Source organism: Suricata suricatta, chromosome 5, assembly GCF_006229205.1.
Source record: "Suricata suricatta isolate VVHF042 chromosome 5, meerkat_22Aug2017_6uvM2_HiC, whole genome shotgun sequence".
NCBI lineage: Eukaryota > Metazoa > Chordata > Mammalia > Carnivora > Herpestidae > Suricata > Suricata suricatta.
Window position 1 is genome coordinate 28508607 of NC_043704.1, and position 20344 is coordinate 28528950.

General features: G+C 37.7%; 1 long non-coding RNA gene across 1 annotated transcript; it reads left to right on the top strand.

Annotated features, from left to right (window-relative positions):
* The first annotated feature begins 6 nt into the window (after positions 1-6).
* LOC115292892 lies at positions 7-8190 on the top strand. Its single transcript, XR_003909210.1, has 3 exons — positions 7-224; positions 5907-6059; positions 8093-8190. It is a non-coding gene; the product is annotated as an uncharacterized LOC115292892 (long non-coding RNA).
* The last annotated feature ends 12154 nt before the right edge of the window (positions 8191-20344 follow it).

Below are 20344 nucleotides of genomic sequence, written 5' to 3' on the forward strand. Positions count from 1 at the left end.
GCTAACTTCCAAGACAAGGCGAAGGGCAGCGTTCTCTCTGTACCCATGGACTTGTCGGATCGCCAGCTTTCCGAACTACTCCAAGACAAAACCTTTCCCTCTTTGGGTAACGTCCCAAAACCGTGCTGGGTCCCTGAACCCCAGCTCCTTTCTGTGTCTCCAGTCGTCTACCCTATAACCTTTCTAGGAATTTCACAAACAGTAAACTTGCCCAAAGGGAAAAGGTAAGTGTGATTTAAGCAAAGGACTGTCAGAATTCCTTTGGTGCAATCTACTTTTCTCCTTAACAAATCATTACATAAATGAATATTGACATTCTCTGTCTACTTTATTCAAACATGTGCCAGTCGCTGAGAGGCTCTGGAGAAATTAGGTTTTATTTCCTGAAGATTTGATAAAAATGAAAGATGGTCTACACAACAGACATTATAACAGAAGTATCACTGCCCAGATGGTACATAATTCTAATATACCGGTTGCCAAACAATTAGCAAGTAACCTTTCTGCATTGACTGTGTATGGAATTGTAAAAAAAAAAAAATAATTAGAGAAATAAGCTATCTCTATCCTCAAAAAAATCTTGAGTTTCAACTAATCTGGACATAGGAGGTGAGGATGCAGCAATAAGAGGGGCATAATAATCAGTGAATATTGTCACAAATGCAATACACACATATACAAATCCGGGTGTAATTTTTAATTTGATGACAAGATAAGCAAGCTTAGAAAATGATCACTGAAATATTATCTGGTTTTATTTAATAAACATGGATCATAGTAGCCTTTGTAACCAATCTCTGCAGTTTACAACCGTCTTTACTCTGCACCTTAGATGTATTCAACCACCTTTTGAGACCTTTCCCTTAAGTCTTCATATTTGCTCATTTGACTTTGACATATTACAAGTTTTATTTTACTGCTATCCTATGTTTTTGCCAGAGGAATTTGAAAAGTTGTGAAATAGTTCAAAAACTAGAATGTTAGGAATACAACAGTTCCTATAGAATGCACAATTTTGTTACGAGAACACTGAGACCCAAAGAAGGTTATTTGCCAAAGAAAACATACTAGAGCCCCTTGTACCTCACTTATAGACCAAAGTGCTTCCCAACATATCACCTTCACGTTTCTCTGTATTATGGATTAATAAAAAACCTCTATTTGGTTCATTACATTTGAATATAAAAAAGTAAAACAACATAAAAATCTAGTACTGTAGTTAGAAAAAAAGATATTGCCATATACTAAGTTTAGTTTCAAGAATTTGACAATAAACTTTCCTCTAAGTGGCACCTGCATGGCTCAGTCAGATAAGTGCTGGACTCTTGATTTTCGCTCAGGTCATGATCTTGTACTTCATGAGACAGAGCCGGTGTTCGGCTCTGCACAGACAATGCAGAGCGTGCTTGGTATTCTCTCTTCCTCTCTTTCTGCCCCACGCCCGCACACGTGCCTGCACTCTCTCTCTCAAAATAAAATAAACTTTAAAAAGTAAAATAATTTAAAAAAATGTTCCTCTGAGTTAAAATTTTTAATTCCACAAAAATATTATTTCACCAGTGGTTACTAGATAATCATTAAATAAATCTCTTTATAAGGTAGTCATAGTTGCCCACTTTGATCATTTATTTCCAGCTTACTTTTAATGGTTTCCTACTGACATTTTTAAAATCTCAGTTGTTTTGTATGAGAAGAAAATTTCAAGTTTCCTTATAGGCATTCTTTTTTAGAAAGCCCATAAGTGGAATGAATAGAGGATAAAAATTGAAAATTTGAGATAAATGTGCATGTATGACCCATCGCCAGATATCCTAATTCATTTTAACAATATGTCCCAATGTGAGTTTTCCTGTCCATGAGTCAGCCTTAATATGTATGGTTGTGGAAATTATATAACCTCAAGATATTATTTAGTAATTCCTAAGTTGGATTGCTGACACTCAGGTAAACACTTAAAGTGCCAAATTTCATTAAGATTAAAAATTTAGTTTTTAACACCAACTCTGGTTTTCTATGTGGGATCAAGATGATTTTTAAAAAATTTTTTAACGTTTATTTATTTTTGAAGGGGGGGAGGGGCAGAGAGAGAAGAGGACAGAGATGACAAAGTGGGCTTTGCACTGACAGCCTGATGTGGGGCTCAAACTCATGAACTGTGAGATTATGCCCTTAGCAGAAGTCAGAGGCTTAACTAGCTGAGCCACCCACAGGGAGCTTCCAAGATGATGTTTCTAACAATATTCAGTATTGTGCCTTGTGTGAACCAAGGAAATTGTTATTCTATCTTGACATTTTCTCTTTGTTTAGAAGGAGTTTGAAAATCCATTTCTGAACACCAAAAGTTTATTTAATTTTATTTTATTGATTGATGATTGATTGATTGATTGATTTTTGAGAGAAAGAGAGACAGAGAGAATGTGAGCAGGGGAGGGGCAGAAAGAGAGGGAGACAGAAAATCCCAAGCAGGCTCCGTGGCCAGTGTGGAGAGATGACATGTGTGGCTCAATCTCATGAAACCGTGAGATCATGACCTGAGCCAAAATCAAGAATCAGGCTCTTAACAGACTAAGCCACCCAGGTGCCACCCAGGTGCCCCTGCCAAAGCACATCTGTAAAACACGAATAATAGAGAAACATTTAATGCATAATGTAGATTTGAACTATTTCCATGACAAAAGAATGGTTAGTAAATCTCCTCTTGAGGAGGATCGGAATTATTTTCCTTCTTTAGGTGTATTGACGTTCTGGCATGATTTTATTTCCGCCAATTAGGGAACCATAAACAATCATTGAAAGAGGAGGTTGCTATACGGTCATAATGAGGTGTTCACACATTAGAACCTGTAAGAGTACTATCTGCGTAATACACGCACAATTAAATGCTTATTGAATTAAATGGACCGTCATGAAGGAGAGAAAACAAGTTTATTTATGCTTTTGCAGGGCATGGTAACTCTAGCTTCTCATTCCAACTGGACAGCTCTGTGGTCCTGGCAGCCATATTGTTTTATCTGACAAAGCATATCAGTTTTGGTATCTCCAGCTGGCAGTGGTGCCTCACACACTGAGTCTCCAGATGTTGCTTCTTTGGTCAGCGTGTTCACTTTCTAGGGCAGTGATAACAAAATGCCACAGATCAGGTGACTTCAACAAGAGAAATATATTCTCTCACAGAGAGAAATTTATTCTCTCTCACAGGAGGCAGGAAGTCAAAGATTGAGTTGCCAGCAGGGCTGGTTTCTCCTGCAGCCTGTCTCCTGGACTTGTAGATGCCACCCTCTTCCTGCCTCTTCATGTATTGTTGATCCACTGTGCACACACTCCCCTGGCATCTGTTCTTTTTATAAAGACACCAGTCATATTGGATTAGGACCCACTCTACTGGCCTTATCTCAACCACCTCTTTAAATAATGTATTTCCAAATGCAGTTATTTTCTAAGGTACTAGGGATTGGAACTTCAACATATGAATTTTGAGGGAACACACTTCAGCCCATAACAGTCATATTCAATCTACTTCATTTAACCCTACACTTCATAATTATGTACTATCAAATACCGTTTTGCCTTCTCCATCCCGTAACCCCTTAGATTAGTAAAAAATATATTAAGACATTTAAGGATAGTACCCCAATTCTGTTGATATTCACACTTCCAGTTGCAATAGTTTAGGGGAGAAAGTTCTGTGATTTGAAAAAGGAATCTAATCTAATGTGAACTATTTGTTTGCAAAATCTACTTTGAAAATAAGGTTTACATGGAGAAAAAGCTATTCTTTATCAACTGAGAGCCAGAACAAAAATGCAGATTTCTTGCATGAATCACTTGCTCCCCTTACTTTGAATAAATCCCAAAGCATACTCTGACACTGAAAATGACTTAGAGTTCCCAGACCCTTCCTCATTTCTCACCTTTCTTCTGCTTCTATAGTGGTAGGCACACATTTTCCTGAAGTCTTCTACTGTATGTGCACAGAGAGAAGTATGGGGTCAAAAGTGATTAATGTCCTTTCCTAAGACTTCTATCCCCTGGATTCAGAGCACATTATTGCTACATACGTGCAAATCCCAAAAAATAACCCAGGAACAGATAGCTGTGTAATCTCAGGCAAATTGCTTAAACCTTCAACATCCTTGCCTATTTGCTTTCAATACATTTCTTGCACTTCTGTTGCTTTGCTCTGAATCACAGAAAGGACTATCCTTGCATGTCCCATGCTCTCAGGTCAGCTGGCTTCAGAATGGATTTGGCGTAGTTGGAGGATTGTAGGGTGAGAGAATAAGAGAACCCAGGCTATTTCTCATTCTCCTTCTCCCTCTGCCCTTGGGTTGCTTCTCCTTGGGCTATAGATCTTTGTTGGGTCTAGCCTCCATCAAACTGGTCTTCCCAGGCTCAAGGTCCTCCTGATGAGGCAGGTCCCTGAGCTCTGGAAATCTTGCCTTCATCCATCACCCCTTCAAATTAAGACTCATAATGATTTCTTGCTGTTGCCAAACTGGTTTAACTCCCTGTCCCTGTTTGCCTTCTAGTTCTTTCATTACCTGTATAACCAATTCTTTAGAGTAAGTATCCCTTGATTTAAATACTTAGAGAATATTCTGTTTTTCTGATATGAATTTTCCTGACATGTTCTCTGGGTCAGTTCTGTCATCTATAAAATGAGAATAATAATTTAGGCCTATTTTGATAATTAAATGCATAAGTACATATAAAGTATTTAAAACAGAGTAAGGCACAAAGTGAGTGGATAATAAATGTGAGCAAGTTCATGCTTTTATTATTACTATTAGTTTTGCTTTTATTATAATTATTAGGTCTTCCTTGTGACCTATAAATTGAAAAGTGAAAACCATTAGGTAAGCACCAAGAATTAATCAGGTAGGGTTGAATATTCTTTGTCTAGAAAAACTAGACATAAAGCAGAGTTAAGAAAGGTCAGTTTACCAAATCTTATAGTCTAAGAAGGGATGGTTCCACTGACATTTCTATAAGATTTCATCTCAAATCATGTACAAAAGAACTTGTTTAGTTATTCCTAGGCAGCTACTTTACCACTAATTTCAGACCATTGGTGATTATTTAAATTTTTTTTCTTGAACAGTTAAAAAGACACAAATTTCAAGTGTGTCTTTTTAAAAAAAACATTCTAAAGACATGGCAAATCAAAAATTTATTTTTGGATGAACAATGTTTTTAGCAAGTAGAAATACAACAAAAGGAAAAACTTAAATATCAGGCAAAAATGCTACTAAATTTTGGATTCTGCACAATGACATCCATACTGAATGGGTGCTCAATAAGTGTAATTGAAATGAATTTATAAACAACAATGAAAACATTGTTCTTCATTTAAAATGAAAATTTTAAAATCTCCATTCATGCTTTCAGGCTTTCAGGAAATGCTTTTAGTATATTTAGTCTATTTGATATTATTTTATAAAATGAGATATGTAAACATTAATCTATTGTCTCAATATATTAATTTGGTCTGTTTCTCATCAAGAACAACATATGGAATTTTTTAATTTAAAGGTAAGTTATTTGGTTCTGTTCAAATCTACCATAGTTTTCAGTTTAGGTAATTATATCATAAACATCCATAATTATATGGAAATACTGACTGGGAATAAATTCTGTATAAACACAAATAGGGTAGCATATTTTACAATTAGATTCTATTGGTTTCAATTTCAGAACTTTTGCTCTAAGACTGGCCGTCCTGTCAAGTGAGTTGGATGGCTAGTCTAGGCCTTCTATTTTGAGGGGAGAATGGGAAACAGACCATTAGAGCCAACTACTATTTTTTGCATGCCTAGTCTGTGCCAAGACTCATGCTTAGCACTTCACACTTCAACTTAATCTTTGTAACAACCCTGTGATGTTAGAATTTTACACTCTTTTCACAGAGGAAGATGCTGTGGCTTATTAAGTAAACTGCCCAAGGACACACAACCAAAACATATTAAACTGGTCTGAACCCAGCTAGGAGGCCTGTCTGATTTCAAACTTCCGGCACTGTGGACCAGCCACTTTTAAGTGCAGTTGATAGATTCCTGGAGGTACGCAAAAACCCTTTCAGGGGGCTGTCAAGATTCTCCATTTTCCAATTATATATCTTTGTATCTATAACCAATTTTCTTCTTATACTTCAACCCAAACAATATATGGTAACACGTAGAATGCAGAAACAGATTAGAGAATTCTGTTGTCTTCTGTTAAACCAGGCATTACAGATTTGCAAAAATGTAAAACAGTCTCATTATTCTCACTAATCCTTTCTGTTTTGAAAAATGTGTTTTTATAAAAGTAATATTTATATTAAAATGTAATGGGCTTCTAAATACTAAATACTAGATAAATATGTTTGAAGATCTCAGTTTTGACTTCCAACACCATAAAGAGTGATTAAATATAACTTACAGACATAAAATCCACTAAGGACCTCAATAATTTTTAAAAATGTTAAAAAGTGGTCCTAGGATCAAAAATGTTGAGACTCACTGCTTTAGATTTCCATTGTCAATAGTCATTTTTGGGAGAACTAGTAATAAAACTGATCGGACAGCTCTTTATGTCTCTTAGGTATCATGTTTCAGTATTGTGATCCTTAAAGAAATTGAGGTAGAAATAAATTGAATCAAACTTTCTTCCTTATCTAACCATTCAAAAGCTAGTGTATCTCTAGGTTTAAAAATTACCATGCAGGAAAGTAGAGCCCTAGAAACGTGTGGATGAAAAAAATGAAGGACCTGTTGTTAAAAGGGTCAAAGATTATTAGAAAGTGCTCTGAAGATGTAAAAAGCAATTCAAATGCATACTGTTATAAGTTAGTATAATATTTTTGTAGTAATGAATGATGTATTTTGGTAATGATATGGTGGAAGTTAGGAACTGGCTTTGAGATAACCATAGTGATATTTAATAAATATAATTTTATTGCATGAACATAATATATTACTATATTACAACCAGCATAATATAATAAATATAATAACTTTACATTTAAGTGCTCTACCGTAGTTAAGGACCTTGAATATACAGTGTGTCTCTTTTGATTTTCACTACTTATGCTATGAGACAATGCAGGACATACTCTTTGTTCATTTTACAAATGTAGAAACCTAGTCTCAGAGTCGTTGAATGACTTACCAACAGTTCACTGCAAGTGTATCGTTGTGTTAAAACTTGTACATAGCATAATGCCTCAGCAAATATTTACTGAATTAAAATATAAAGACATCAGGTCTTTTAACTCCTAGTCCAAAGTCTTATCTCTGGGTAATGTATTTTGCAACATTGCCTCATTTGCCAACATCATTCAAAATGAATTCAAAAAGGCACATTATAGTATTCATTTAGCACTCATTTATGCAAATCTTTGTCAGGAGAGCAATAACAGAAGAAGATGATATGCATTCTTTTATTAAGGGCTTATCTTCAATCTCAAATTTGTTTGTTTCCATCTTTAAAGAGTAAGAGATGTAATGGTAACTCCTTTTCACTTGGCATGTGAGGATTAACTTCTAAAAACCAAAACACATGCACACATACATACACACACATGACTTTCACTGGAATTTTTGCAAGTATGGTAATTGCCAAATAAAGGAGAGTTTAGTATACATATTGTTTATGACAAGTCTACTTAAGACAAACCAATGATCCCACCTTACTGGCTGTTTAGAATTTCAGTACCATGGACAAAGACGGAAAGAAAACCATCTCTACCCCCCAAAAGCTTGTAGCCTGATGGGGAGACAGCTACAAATACAATGTCACAGTGTACAGGGTAATGAGGAAACTAGGAAGAGAATTAACCTGACTCTTCCTAAATAAGATGGTCTTCACTTTGACAAAGTTCACAATCTGATGAGAAAATCAGGAATATGAGATGTTAATAAGCAAATTTATTTGCCAATTACTAGAAGTCAGAGGAGGGAGAAATGGACTCTGTGAGAAAATAAAGCAAGATTTCACAGAGGTGACATTTGATATAGGTGCTGGGAAAAGAATGAAGCAAAAGTAATTGACAGCAGGGTCCTCAGGTCCCAACCTACTAAAATTTAATCTTTTTTTTACCTTTGCCTCACAGAAACTTGAAGCGAGAGGCGCCTGAGTGTCTGAGACAGTTGAGTGTCTGACTCTTGGTTTCAACTCAGGTCATTGTCCCAGGGTCATGGGATTGAGCCCATGTTATTCTCTATGCAAAGCATGGAACCTGCTTAAGATTCTCTCTCTGTCTTCCTCTGACCCTCTCTTAAGTGCTCTCTCTTTCTCTCTACAATAACAAAATACAAATAAAAATAAAGTAAACTTAAAGAGATCATGAACCTGTTGTATTTGTTTTGATCCAATTACCTGCATGCAATGAGCAGGAAGTTTTGTTTCCAAAGTCTCTTCAATAGTTAGGCTAGTTAGGCTAGGGATACGGATGGGAGGTGGGGATATGTTGGGGAATAGGACATCAGACCTCGGTTCTCAAGCACTGTTTTTGTGTATGAAACATCCTTATCTATGCTGTGAATGCTCTTCTTTTCAGTTTGTACTGGATCGGGAAATGGTGGTGGTAGTGGCATGGTGCCAGGATGACATGGCGGGGGAGAATTAGCCAATTTGTCTTTTTCTAGTATTGCACGAGACCGCTCCAAGATAACTTGGAGCTCTATAGACTCGCCTAATTCATATTCATGAAGAGAAGCCGCCACACATCAAAAGGAGATTTTCCCCCTGCCCCTGCCGGAAACGGGCCCAAAGCAGCTCTGATTAAGCCCCATACCGGCCAAAAATCATATGGAATGTTTTCCCCTTCACACCATGCTCCTTCCACACCAGGTTTTGTACATTCCCATGTTTCCTCATTAGGGTCCCTTCTTCAGGGAACCAAGTATTATGCTCAGGGACCACAGAGATCCAGTCCAAGCGTGAAGGAGCCACATGCGTGCCAGCGGTGCGAAACAGACGATGCAGTAAAGCAATAAAGGTCCCACCCTCACCGTGGGAATTCCCCAGGCCGGGGTTGTGTTTGACTTACCACCAACCATTCTTGTCGCTCTGGGAAAGATGTATTCCAGGTCACTGTTTGGGCGCCACTTGTGGGAGGTTCTTGGAGAGACCTGACTAGTGAGACAGAACGACATTTCCAGAGACTGCCAGCTGCTAATAGAAACAAGGACGTTCCCAAACCCCAGAACATGACCACACACCTTAATGGAAGCGTGAACAGTCCCAGGGAGGCTGGGCACCATGACTGCTGAACAGTCCCGACAAGATGGGGCACTGTGAAAAGGGACGGTCCCAGGGAGGCTGGGCACCGTGGACGCCCCCAAAAGAGATGGAAACGGACCAAGAGCTGAGGGTTAATGGCAAACTTTATTAAGACCAGCATCTTATTTTATAGCCTCCTAGCAAGCCTGGAGAGCATAGTAAACGTTTGGTCAGCAGTAAATGTTTAACCAGAACAATTAAGACAGTTACAGAGCGGGCAGAGCAGGAACAGCTTGCGCGGGTATATCTCTGGTGCTGCAGCTTCATATCACACTTGGCTGATGACCAAGAAGGCTCTGTCCTGCACGTCCTCCTGGGACTTCATCAAGTCCCTTGTTCCTAGCGTCTTGGGAGAAGTCTGATAAGGATGTTTCATACAAAAAGGACAGTGCTGAGAACTGAGGTCCGATGTCCTAGTCCCCAACAGGGATACCCTCAAGAATGGGGATCATACTTCTTGAACATTGCAGAACACTTATTTCACTTAAATGGATCACCCATAGGTGTGCATATGAATAGCAACTTCTGGGAAGTCTAGAAGTCTCCAGAACCATTTTGTGTTATCTCCTTCTTTATGTTAACTATTGCCAAAAGTGGCCATATAATTGGACATTAAAGAATCTTACTGTGACGTTTTAAAATTCTCTGACTTTGTTTCCAGTCTTTCCTGAAACTCATATCTGCTTCACATTTTTATCAACAATGCAGTCAAAGTAAGCATATTTCTTGAAAATACCGACACTTTGTATTGGATATATCAGGAGTTATTTTTGGGGTAAAGGCAGCCCACTATCTGAACCCTGTGTTTAGTAAACTAGCCATTGTATCTTGGTGAGATGTAAGGCCCCGCCTACTGCCACAAAAACCAAAAATGCCAGATACTTGCTCTCTCTGAGCCATAGAAACTCTGCCAGTCACTTGCTCCCTCAGGCTCACTGAATCTCCAGCTAGTGAAGCAAAGAAAGAGATAATTTAGAATTCTTTCCAATGGTGGGATTAGTTGGGTGAATGGGAAGGTGGTGATGGTGAGGGCTTCACAAGTGGTGTGTAGTGGAGCCAAGGATGTAGCAACACACTGCACTGGCTTGAAGTTTCATCTCTTTAATGGGAGTTCTAGGCTCCCCCGCACCTCGGTTCCTATTCATTTTCCAAGCTGAATTCTCTCTTCTACCTTTTATTCTGTCAGCTGCCAACTTGGTTTCCAGCACACTTTTTTTTTTTTTCTTAACGGCAGAATTGATTTCTGTCACTTATAACAAGAAACCCTTACTGGCCCAGTTTCCTCTAAGTAACAGAATGTATAATGTAATTGTTTCTGGTAGTACTTCTAACTGGAAAATTTCTATGAGAAATGCATTTTAACAATTTCTTAACAATTGTTAAGTGACAGGTGATGGCATCCCAAAGGAAGGATGTCTTTATGGTTGGATATGAAGAAAGATACATTAATTTGAGAAGCTCACATGGACTCCCAAGCCCAAGGGGATAAACTTTCACTAGACTTTGCAATTCCAATGCTTGCCAATTATAACCAAAACATAGCTGGTTATTGGATACAACTCATTCCCAGTTGGGAACAATCAGAAGAGGGAATATAACTAGGAGATGGGAAGGGTAGTTTCTGAGCAGGGTTGAACATAAAAAGAACCAGGGTACTATAAAAAAAAAGGAATTCATCCACAAATTTATTCATTCAAAGAACATTCACAGGATGTTTATGTGTAAGTAAAGGAAAACACTAACAGAACCAGCTTTCAAGAGGAGTCCAGCTTTGAAGAACTGTATGAAAATAGAGACATGTACAAATCTTAATATGATGATACAGGGCTATCACAGCTACCTATAATAGGCTTGTGCATTCTATACTTCTTAATAAATTACCAGTAACTCGGTGGCTTAAAATAACTCATTTATATTATCTCACGTTTTCTGTGAGTGAAGAGGATAGGCCGGCATACCTGGCCCCTCTGCCCAGGGTCCCACACAGCTACAATCAAGGAAGCACCAGTAACTGGGTCTCAACTGGGATTGAGGCCCTCCACCAAGCTGTCACGGCTGTTGGCAGAATACATTTCCTTGCAGCTGTAAAATGCTTAGCAGTTTTCTTCCAGACCAGAAGGAAAAAGAGAGGCTCTAACCCTCTTGAACAGGTCTTGTGTGATTAAATCTGGCAGTTGCCAGGAGGTGCGTGAGGGAGTGGGTGAAATACATAGGGGGAAAAACCCATACTTTTTAATTAATTAATTAATTAATTAATTTTAATAGTTTATTGTCAAATTGGTTTCCCTATAACACCCAGTGCTCTTCCCCGCAAGTGCCCTCCTCCATGACCACCACCCCCTTCCCCCCTCCCCCTCCAGCCCTCAGTTCGTTTTCAGTATTCAATAGTCTCTCATGTTTTGAGTCCCTCTCTCTCCCCAACTCTTTTTCCCCTTTCCCCTCCCCCTGGTCCTCCATTAGGTTTCTTCTGTTTTCCTGTTAGACCTATGAGTGCAAACATATGGTTTCTGTCCTTCTCTGCCTGACTTATTTCGCTTAGCATGACACCCTCGAGGTCCATGCACTTTGCTACAAATGGCCTAGCACAGCAGTCAGACAACAAAAGGAAATAAAAGGCATCAGAATCAACAAAGAAGAAGTCAAATTTTCACTTTTCACAGACGACATGATACTGTACACGGAAAACCCGATCGACTCCACCAGAAGCCTTCTAGAACTGATCAATGAATTCAGTAAAGTTGCAGGGTACAAAATCAATGTACAGAAATCGGTTGCATTCCTATACACCAATAATGAAGCAGCGGAAAGAGAAATCAAGAAACTGATCCCATTCACAATTGCATGAAAAATCATAAAATACCTAGGAATAAACCTAACCAAGGATGTAAAAGACCTATATGATGAAAACTATAGAAAACTTATGAAAGAAATTGAAGAAGACACCAAGAAATGGAAAAACATTCCCTGTTCATGGATCGGAAGAATAAACATTGTGAAAATGTCATTACTACCCAAAGCAATCTACACATTCAGTGCAATCCCCATCAAAAACCAATACTTTCAAAGCATTTCAACAGAGTGGAAGACACTCGTAAGAATCTTCTGTGTGTCAGGCTCTTCCAACATTCAAGGGGGACAGTTCTGTCCTGGAGCCACACTGATTTAATCAAGTCCCATCTAACCCACATTCTCTTTATCTTTATTTACCAATCTAAGTTTGCAATCTGGTGGTTTTTGTTTGTTTGTTTGTTTGTTTTTGCCATTTAAAATACAGAATTCTTACAGGATTGGCACATCCCCTGGGACTTTTGTCCTAAAGATCTGGGAAATAACTCTCCCTTATGAAATTCTAGCCTTCTTATCACTTCCACTTTTGATATTTGTCTAAAGAGTTGACAGATTGCAAAGGACTTTGTTTGCAAATATTCATAGTTCAAAGAGTCTAACCTATATGGTCAAGGGTGATATATTAATTTATTATCAAAGTTAAGCAGAAGAAAAATAAAAACAGACATATATCAATGATAACAAATTTGGGTATGAAATTTCCTCTTGAAATTTGTATTTTTTATAAAGCATATAACTAAACAAAAGTTTTAAGAAGAGTCATTTTAATTTTCCAACTAGTTTTATTGTTGTTCAACAAGAAATAAATTTTATTGGAACAAAGCCAATGTGGAAAATATTTTGCAATGAATAGACTGAAATGATCTCTCTCTCTCTCTCTCTCTCTCACACACACACACACACACACACACACACACATCAAAAAGCCTCATATCTGAGAATCCCCAACTTATGGTTAGTAACATTGGAACAGTAAAATAGTTTCCATCTTACTTTAGTTAGAATTTACGCAGCACAAGTACTTTGCTGTTTAAATATTTATTAATGTGTTTAAATATTAAATAGAAAACTTCTCTGATACTAGACGTGCACTAAAACAAATTGAAATTGGTTTCTGAGTTTCAATATTGATATTCTCTTTGGGAACAACTGAGAAAAAGAAAACTTAATGACCAAAAGTTGCATTCAGGGACATTCTTAAAGCCAAAAATAAGATATATACACTGTATTTAGATTGGTAACTAAAAATCCAGGGAATCTTTATATTCTTATCTCTCAACTCAACTAAATAAAAACTTAGCACCCTTCTTCATTCTTAAACTAGGTTGTGGCATGCAAGTCAAACATACATGGGTGGGGATTATTGTCTTCTCTCTGGAGGTAGAAAGATTTTTCAGACATTTTATTTTTATTTTTTGATATTTTGGTCCTTCCTGAACACACTGGCATTTGAAAGAGTATATTCTGCCTATATTTTATAACACAAGTAGCATTTACTGGATTTACAAAGTCAAGTAGTTTCCTTTCATATTCTGGATAAAATAGGATATTAATTATGCTATGGTCATTTTCCAAACTTTAATTTGTTTTTTGCTAATTCTATTCTTAAGGTGATAAACAGATATTTTTCTTTTTCCTTTATATCTTCCTGAATAACCAGCCAGTGTCCCAAATGTAATCATAAATGTGAGTCATACAACGAATGTGAATAAATCACAAGGCTAGAAATAGATTTTTCCCATGTCACCACAATTCAAAAAGAATTTTAGCAATCTCAAAGTTTTAATTCAGGTCTATGCTAATTCCGGGGTACAAGTGGTCTGTTCTACATTAATTTATTGCCTTAACTTGGACTGTTCTCATTTTTAAAAGATAGTGATAAGTTTTCACAATATTTTTGTGTGTAAGGCATTCCATTTTAGTGACATAGTTCAAACACAAATGAATGCCCTATCTTTTAGTATGGGAATTAATTTATAAGCCTTCCTTATTGCTTATCAATTTTCCCCGACATACTAACCATATTTTTAAATTTTAAATTGATTTTTGTAACAAAGGATTTTAAATTGATTTTTGTAACAAGGGATATATTGCCCTTCTGTTTGATACTGTATTAGATCATTAATGACACTTCTAGAAGACAGCTACCAGCTAAGTATCATACGTTTTTGTGTATACATATACATATGCCAATTTTACAAACAATCTGATAGTGAGGAAGTTAAGGTTATTTTCTTAATAAGCCAACATTATAGCTGGAGATGTATGGAGTTATTCTTAATTAAGAATAATTCTATTTGTCAACAGAATAGAGACTTTTGGAAAATTTTTTAAATTGGAATTTATTCACAGTTTTTTGGGTTTTGTTTTTTGAGAATTTAGAGAGCCATCTCAGACTTTAGGAAGTAGTTGAAAATCATACTTACATCCTGTAATATACTATTGATGCTAGTTCTGATTAAACTATTAACATTTTATACTTACCCAAGACATTTTAAAATATGAAAGTGGAAAAAAAAAAGCTTATGACATATTGACGCTTCTCAAGGAGAATTATGCCTTAATGCAGACTCTACACTTAACACTACTTTTCCGTTATCAAAGTTTGTTGTCATTTAAGTATGGAATAAACATCCAAATGAATATTTATCCAAAGATTCAAAGGATATTTAGATTAGCCAGGCAGTGGCTGAGGTTCAAGAGTAAAGTAGGACAGGGGCACCTGGGTGGCTCATATGGTTAAGTGTCCGACTTTGGATCAGGTCATAATCTCTTAGTTTGTGAGTTCGAGCCTCATGTTAGGCTCTAAGCTGACAACGTGGAGCCTGGAGCCTGCTTCAGATTCTGTGTCTCCCTCTCTCTCTGCCCTTCCCCCACTCATGCTCTCTCTCTCTCTCTCTCTCTCTCTCCCTCCCTCTCTCTCTCTCTCTCTCTTTCAGAAATAAATTGAAACACTGAAAAAAAAGTAAAGTAGGACAACAGCCTTTGCTGTCAAAAAGCCTAGTTTCTACCAGAGTTAAAACATAGGTAAATACAAATGAGAATAGATGCAATCATGTTGAAGAGTAACAAAAACAGATGTGATCACTTCTAAGGGGGAAAAATCAATGCAGCACACTGAATGTTTGTGTCCCCCCACCTCCAAAATCACAAGTTGATATCTTAATCCTACTTGTAATGGTATTAGGAAGTAGAGGCCTTTGAGAAGTGATTAGGTCAGCAGGGCAGAGACCTCATGAATTGAACTAATCCTCATGAATAGATTAATGCTCTTATAAAAGGGACCTCAGAGAACTCTCTCACCCTCTTTCAACCATAGGGTACAATGAGAAGTCAGTGTACAATGAGAAGTCAGCAGTCAGAACCCGGAAGAAGGCTCTCCTCAGAACCTGACCATGCTGTAACCCTGATTTTGGACTTCCAGCATTGACAACAGTAATTAAATGAATGTCTGTTGTTTATGCCACTCAGTCTATGACTCTTTGTTGCAGCACCCAAAACCAACCAAGACTGAATAAAGTCTTCATAATAGCAATGACACAAATTGTACCCAAAGAGATGTAAGTGCTTTCAGTTGAGTGGACAGAACAGCACTATCAAATAGCACAGAAACTTGAATCATCCTTCTGGACACCTCAACAGTGCTATTTGGCAGCATGAAGGATGGTGGAATAAGAAGAGTCAAGGAGGGGTTAAGGTTGGGAAGGCTGGTAGAGACCAGGTAATGTAGAGCCTTTCACCATGCAAAGAAGGTTTAACTTGCAAGACAATGTTGTCTATTACTTGTTTTCAGTATTTTTAGGAGTATTTCTAGAATATGAGCTACTTTTCCTAAGAAATATCATGTAGAAAGCCAATTTATAAAATTATATGTAAGTGAGACTTCTCTGATTAAGTGTAAGGTGCTGAGGGTCACTGTAGTTATACAAAAACCTATTTCAAATGCTTGTCACATAAATACATACATTCAAAGAGCAGGCACCTTGTCTTTTGAACCTTGAAGATGGCATGTCCACTCATCCTTTCTCCAACAGGATAAAGGCTTTTATTCCTGGTTCTATAAAAAACATGAAGAAGAACTGCAAGGGAGGAGAATGTAGCCATATGGAGAAGGTGTCGTTGTTATTTTAGACATCTCTACCTCTACCTGAGAAGAGACCTGCTTTTGTTTGAAAGGGTCCTGAGAATGAGGTTGGATTCAGTGGCTAGTGAAACCAGCCAGGAAATGCATTACTTTTTTATTAATTCTCCAATTTATGGTTTCCTCAGGTTATTGAAATTTGGGATTGGAGTTGATGTTAGGTACAAAACAGTGACTTGCTATATATTTTGTGAAAGAAGAAAGGAGGAAAGAAAGAAGGGGGGCACTATTTATATTGGGAAGAAAATATTTGAGAAAGAAAAACGAAGAACCCTTATATCTAATGAAGATTTTGCTTAAGTGTCTGCAGTGTGGTATGTGACATGAAAAATTCTCAGCAAAACCTTAGTAAACCATCCATTTCTCATTACTCTTTGACAGAATTTTGAGTGTTTTGTGAGAGAACCAACAACATGCTGAAGACAGCTTCTAGGTAGATGAGGAGCCAAGGGTGAGGCTGGCCAGGAAGCCTCCATAAGTGAGTTTTGGAAGACTGAATCATTTACAGTTTATTCTGAAACTTACCCCTCCCTCCCATAGTCACTTAGAAGATACATGTCACCTTAACTCACCGTTAAGGTTGTGATATCCATGAGGGTTATAATGGCAGTTGATCCCCAGGTTTCCTTGCTACTTGGTCTCCTAGTCATAGCTGCTTTTTTTTTTTACCTCTTCTTTCTGCTTGGCAACTGGTACTAAATTCATACCAACTATGAACAACCATGAAGTTAGCAGGGGTCATTGTGAACATCAGTCCCTCAGACCCTCCTTAGGAGCTATGAAATTCACCTACTCCACCAACTGATTAGAATAATAATAGGTTACAAGCTCATATTTCCCCTGGCCAGAAAACTTTCAGCTTCTTAATTTCGTGTCTTAACTGTGTTGAGAGTATCAGATGCCAGACTGGGGACAAACAATGAAGCCACCATAAACGGAAGAGACTTAGCTCAACTCCAGGGGACTCATCACCTTCAGAGCATACTTACATAGCATTCACCTTGCTATCACCCTTTCAGTGAAAAGTAAAGGGGCAAAGCATTGGGGTTGTACTTTTGTTTTTGTCAGGCCCATGAAAAGAAGAGCCAACTGATGTTTCGGAAGAAGAAATAATGAGCCAACTTCTGATATAAGGGAAAAATATAATGGTTAAAAGCCCAGACTCAAAAATGGTGCTTTTCAAACATGAATGAACATATGCATTACCTGGGAATCTTATACAAAGTCAAATTCTGATGACTAGGACTAGAATGGAGGCAGAGGATCTGTATTTCTAATAATATTACTAGTGATAAAATTTTGCTGGTCCAAGGATCCCACTTTGGGTAACAACAACAAAAAAAGTCTAGACTCAAATTGCCTTTGTTCAAGTTCTTGTTCTGGATCACGCCAAGCTATGACCTTGGGTAATTTTACATCCACACTTTCCTCATCTGTAAAATGGGAATAATAATATTACCTACCTCTATGGGTTGTTATAAAAAGTTAAAAGAGTTAATATAAATGGCACAGAGAAGGGTGTCTGGCACATGGTGGATGTCAATAAATATTTGGTGCATGATAGCTAACCTACGGAAACAATCCAATGGCTATCAAAAGGTGAATGGATAAAAAAAGATGTGGTATACATACACAATGGAGCAGTAAAATGGTGAATACCAGGGAAGGGAGGTGGCAGGGTTGTATCGGTGGTATTTAAGGGTGCAAAGCTGTAATGAGTAGTAAATAAGCCATAGAGATCTGCTATGCAGTATAATGAATACAGTTGATAATTCTGCACTATAATGATATAATGTGATAAATATTACTTCAATGTCAATCAAATTACAATATACAAATATGTCAAAGTAATATACCATACACCTTAAATTTACAAATTGTTAGATGTAAAATTTATCAAGTAAAAAAATATTTGGTGATTTACTTAGCAGCAGGATAGTAGTAAGAAGTATCTGTTTTTGAACCCAACTCTTTTATGTCTTTCCAAAAGATTCATCTGCCCTGGTAGCTTCTAACTTGGTACCATTGGTTGTTTTTGAGTCAACTCTGTAGAATCCTAATTAGGGCTCAAAAGAAGAAATGGGAAGCCTCCGTATAAGCTAGAGGAGTTTTTTTTCCCCCATCTAAGGTGAAAAATAATCATATTTGTGTTTAAGAGAATCATCTGAGAGAAGATGGGAGACAGATGGTAGGACTTGGACAAAATGAGGGTGGGGGAGATAAGCTTACAGACTCATAACAGACTAGAGAAGTGACAAAATGACCCTGAGATTAAGGCAGTGCAGAGAATTGGCAAGGGAAACAATACAAGCATGATTAAGTAGGTTGACTTAGCAAAGCATGGTATTAATTAGTGGGCACAACTGATGTTCAAGGGGAAGTGTGGGAAAGGCTTTCAATTTCCTAGCTTGGGTAAGAAGACAAACATTGGGGACCATTTGCAGAGATAGAAAGTAAAGGAGAGGAAATATGTCATAAAGGGGATGAATAAAGCAGGAAGAGAATAAGATAGCACTAAGATTGATTTTGGACACTATGAAAGTTGGCTGTGGAGCTAGATGACTACAGGTCATTAGCAATCCAGGCCAGGAGCTGGGGAGGAACATGTGTTGGTCATACAGAATTGGAAGTCATCAGTACTTTGTGTACTAAAGCCCTGAAGTCTACCCTGGAAAGTATGAGCTGTCAGAGGTGGACAAAAAGGATGCTATGAAAGAGACTGAGAAAGGAGGTTGAAACAAAGTCAAAAGAGAGGTACAGCAAGAGATTAAGGAGGAGAGTGCCTTAGTGATGAGGGAATGGTCAACAAGTCCCGAGTTCACAAAACAACATCTACTCCCCAGAAACCAGTCCTTCCTTCATGACTCCTCTACATTGCCACTGGGCCCAGTGCCCTGAAACACATTTTTCATTATGCCATGTTTAGTCCCTTCCATACTTTACAAGGTACTTTTTAACTTGGAAAATATATTTTGTTTAGGAACATAAGCACCTATGTATCTAAAGTGTTAAGAAATGCGTGACAATAATAAATACCAAACATAGAATCATAATTACCTCTGCAGAGGGTGGGACAGTTATTCTTAGGGAAGGAAGTACAGGGATTTCAACTGCTTTGATAATGTTTATTCTTCAGCTAGTAATAGGATCATGGATTTAAGTTCCTGCGTACTTAAATAATACAAAAAAAACCTATAAGAAATATATTGTAATGATAGGAATCTGATATTCATCCTGAAATTTTTAAGGTCTTCTCAGTTTGGGATCTCTGTCTCGTCTTATTTCCCACAATTGCTTTTACTATTTTCTTCTGGATCCATCTTTCCTCTACATCATCCAAAAAAGTCATTATCAAGTACATTTCTTTGGATATGTACTAGACAAAGTTCATAATGTCCTTTTGCAAGACATGCATGCATCTCCACTTAGTCAGGTATTACTCTCCAAAATCTTTACAGCCCATTGTTGGTGACTCCTCTGCAGGAAATAAACTCCAGGTTCTCTAAAATATCGTGTGTGTGTGTGTGTGTGTGTGTGTGTGTGTGTGTGTGTGTATGTGACATTCTTATCTATCATTTTCAAGTCTATCTGCATGATATTTTTCTGACTGTGTTGTTCAGTAATTCTAATCTTGATTGCACATTAAAATTAACTGGGGACCTCTTTAAAATATTGGTAGTTTGGGGCACGGGGGTGGCTCAGTCGGTTAAGCGTCTGGCTTCGGCTCAGGTCAGATCTCACAGTTCGTGGGTTCGAGCCCCACGTCGGGCTCTGTGCTGACAGCTAGCTCAGAGCCTGGAGCCTGCTTCAGATTCTGTATCTCCCTCTCTCTCTGCCCCTCCCCTGCTCGCACTGTCTCTCTCTGTCTCTCAAAAAAAAAAAAGCATTAAAATATTGGTAGTTTGACCTCAACTTAACAGGCTCCACTTCAAACAGGCCTGACTAAAAATTTTTTTGAAAAGCTTCCAAGGTAATTCTAATATGCAGATATAGCCTGATCATGCCCTAAAGGCAGGGCAACCTTTTCTTAGCCACCTCACCACTGGCACAGAATTTTACATATATGAGAAGTGAAATACGAGCATGTAAAAT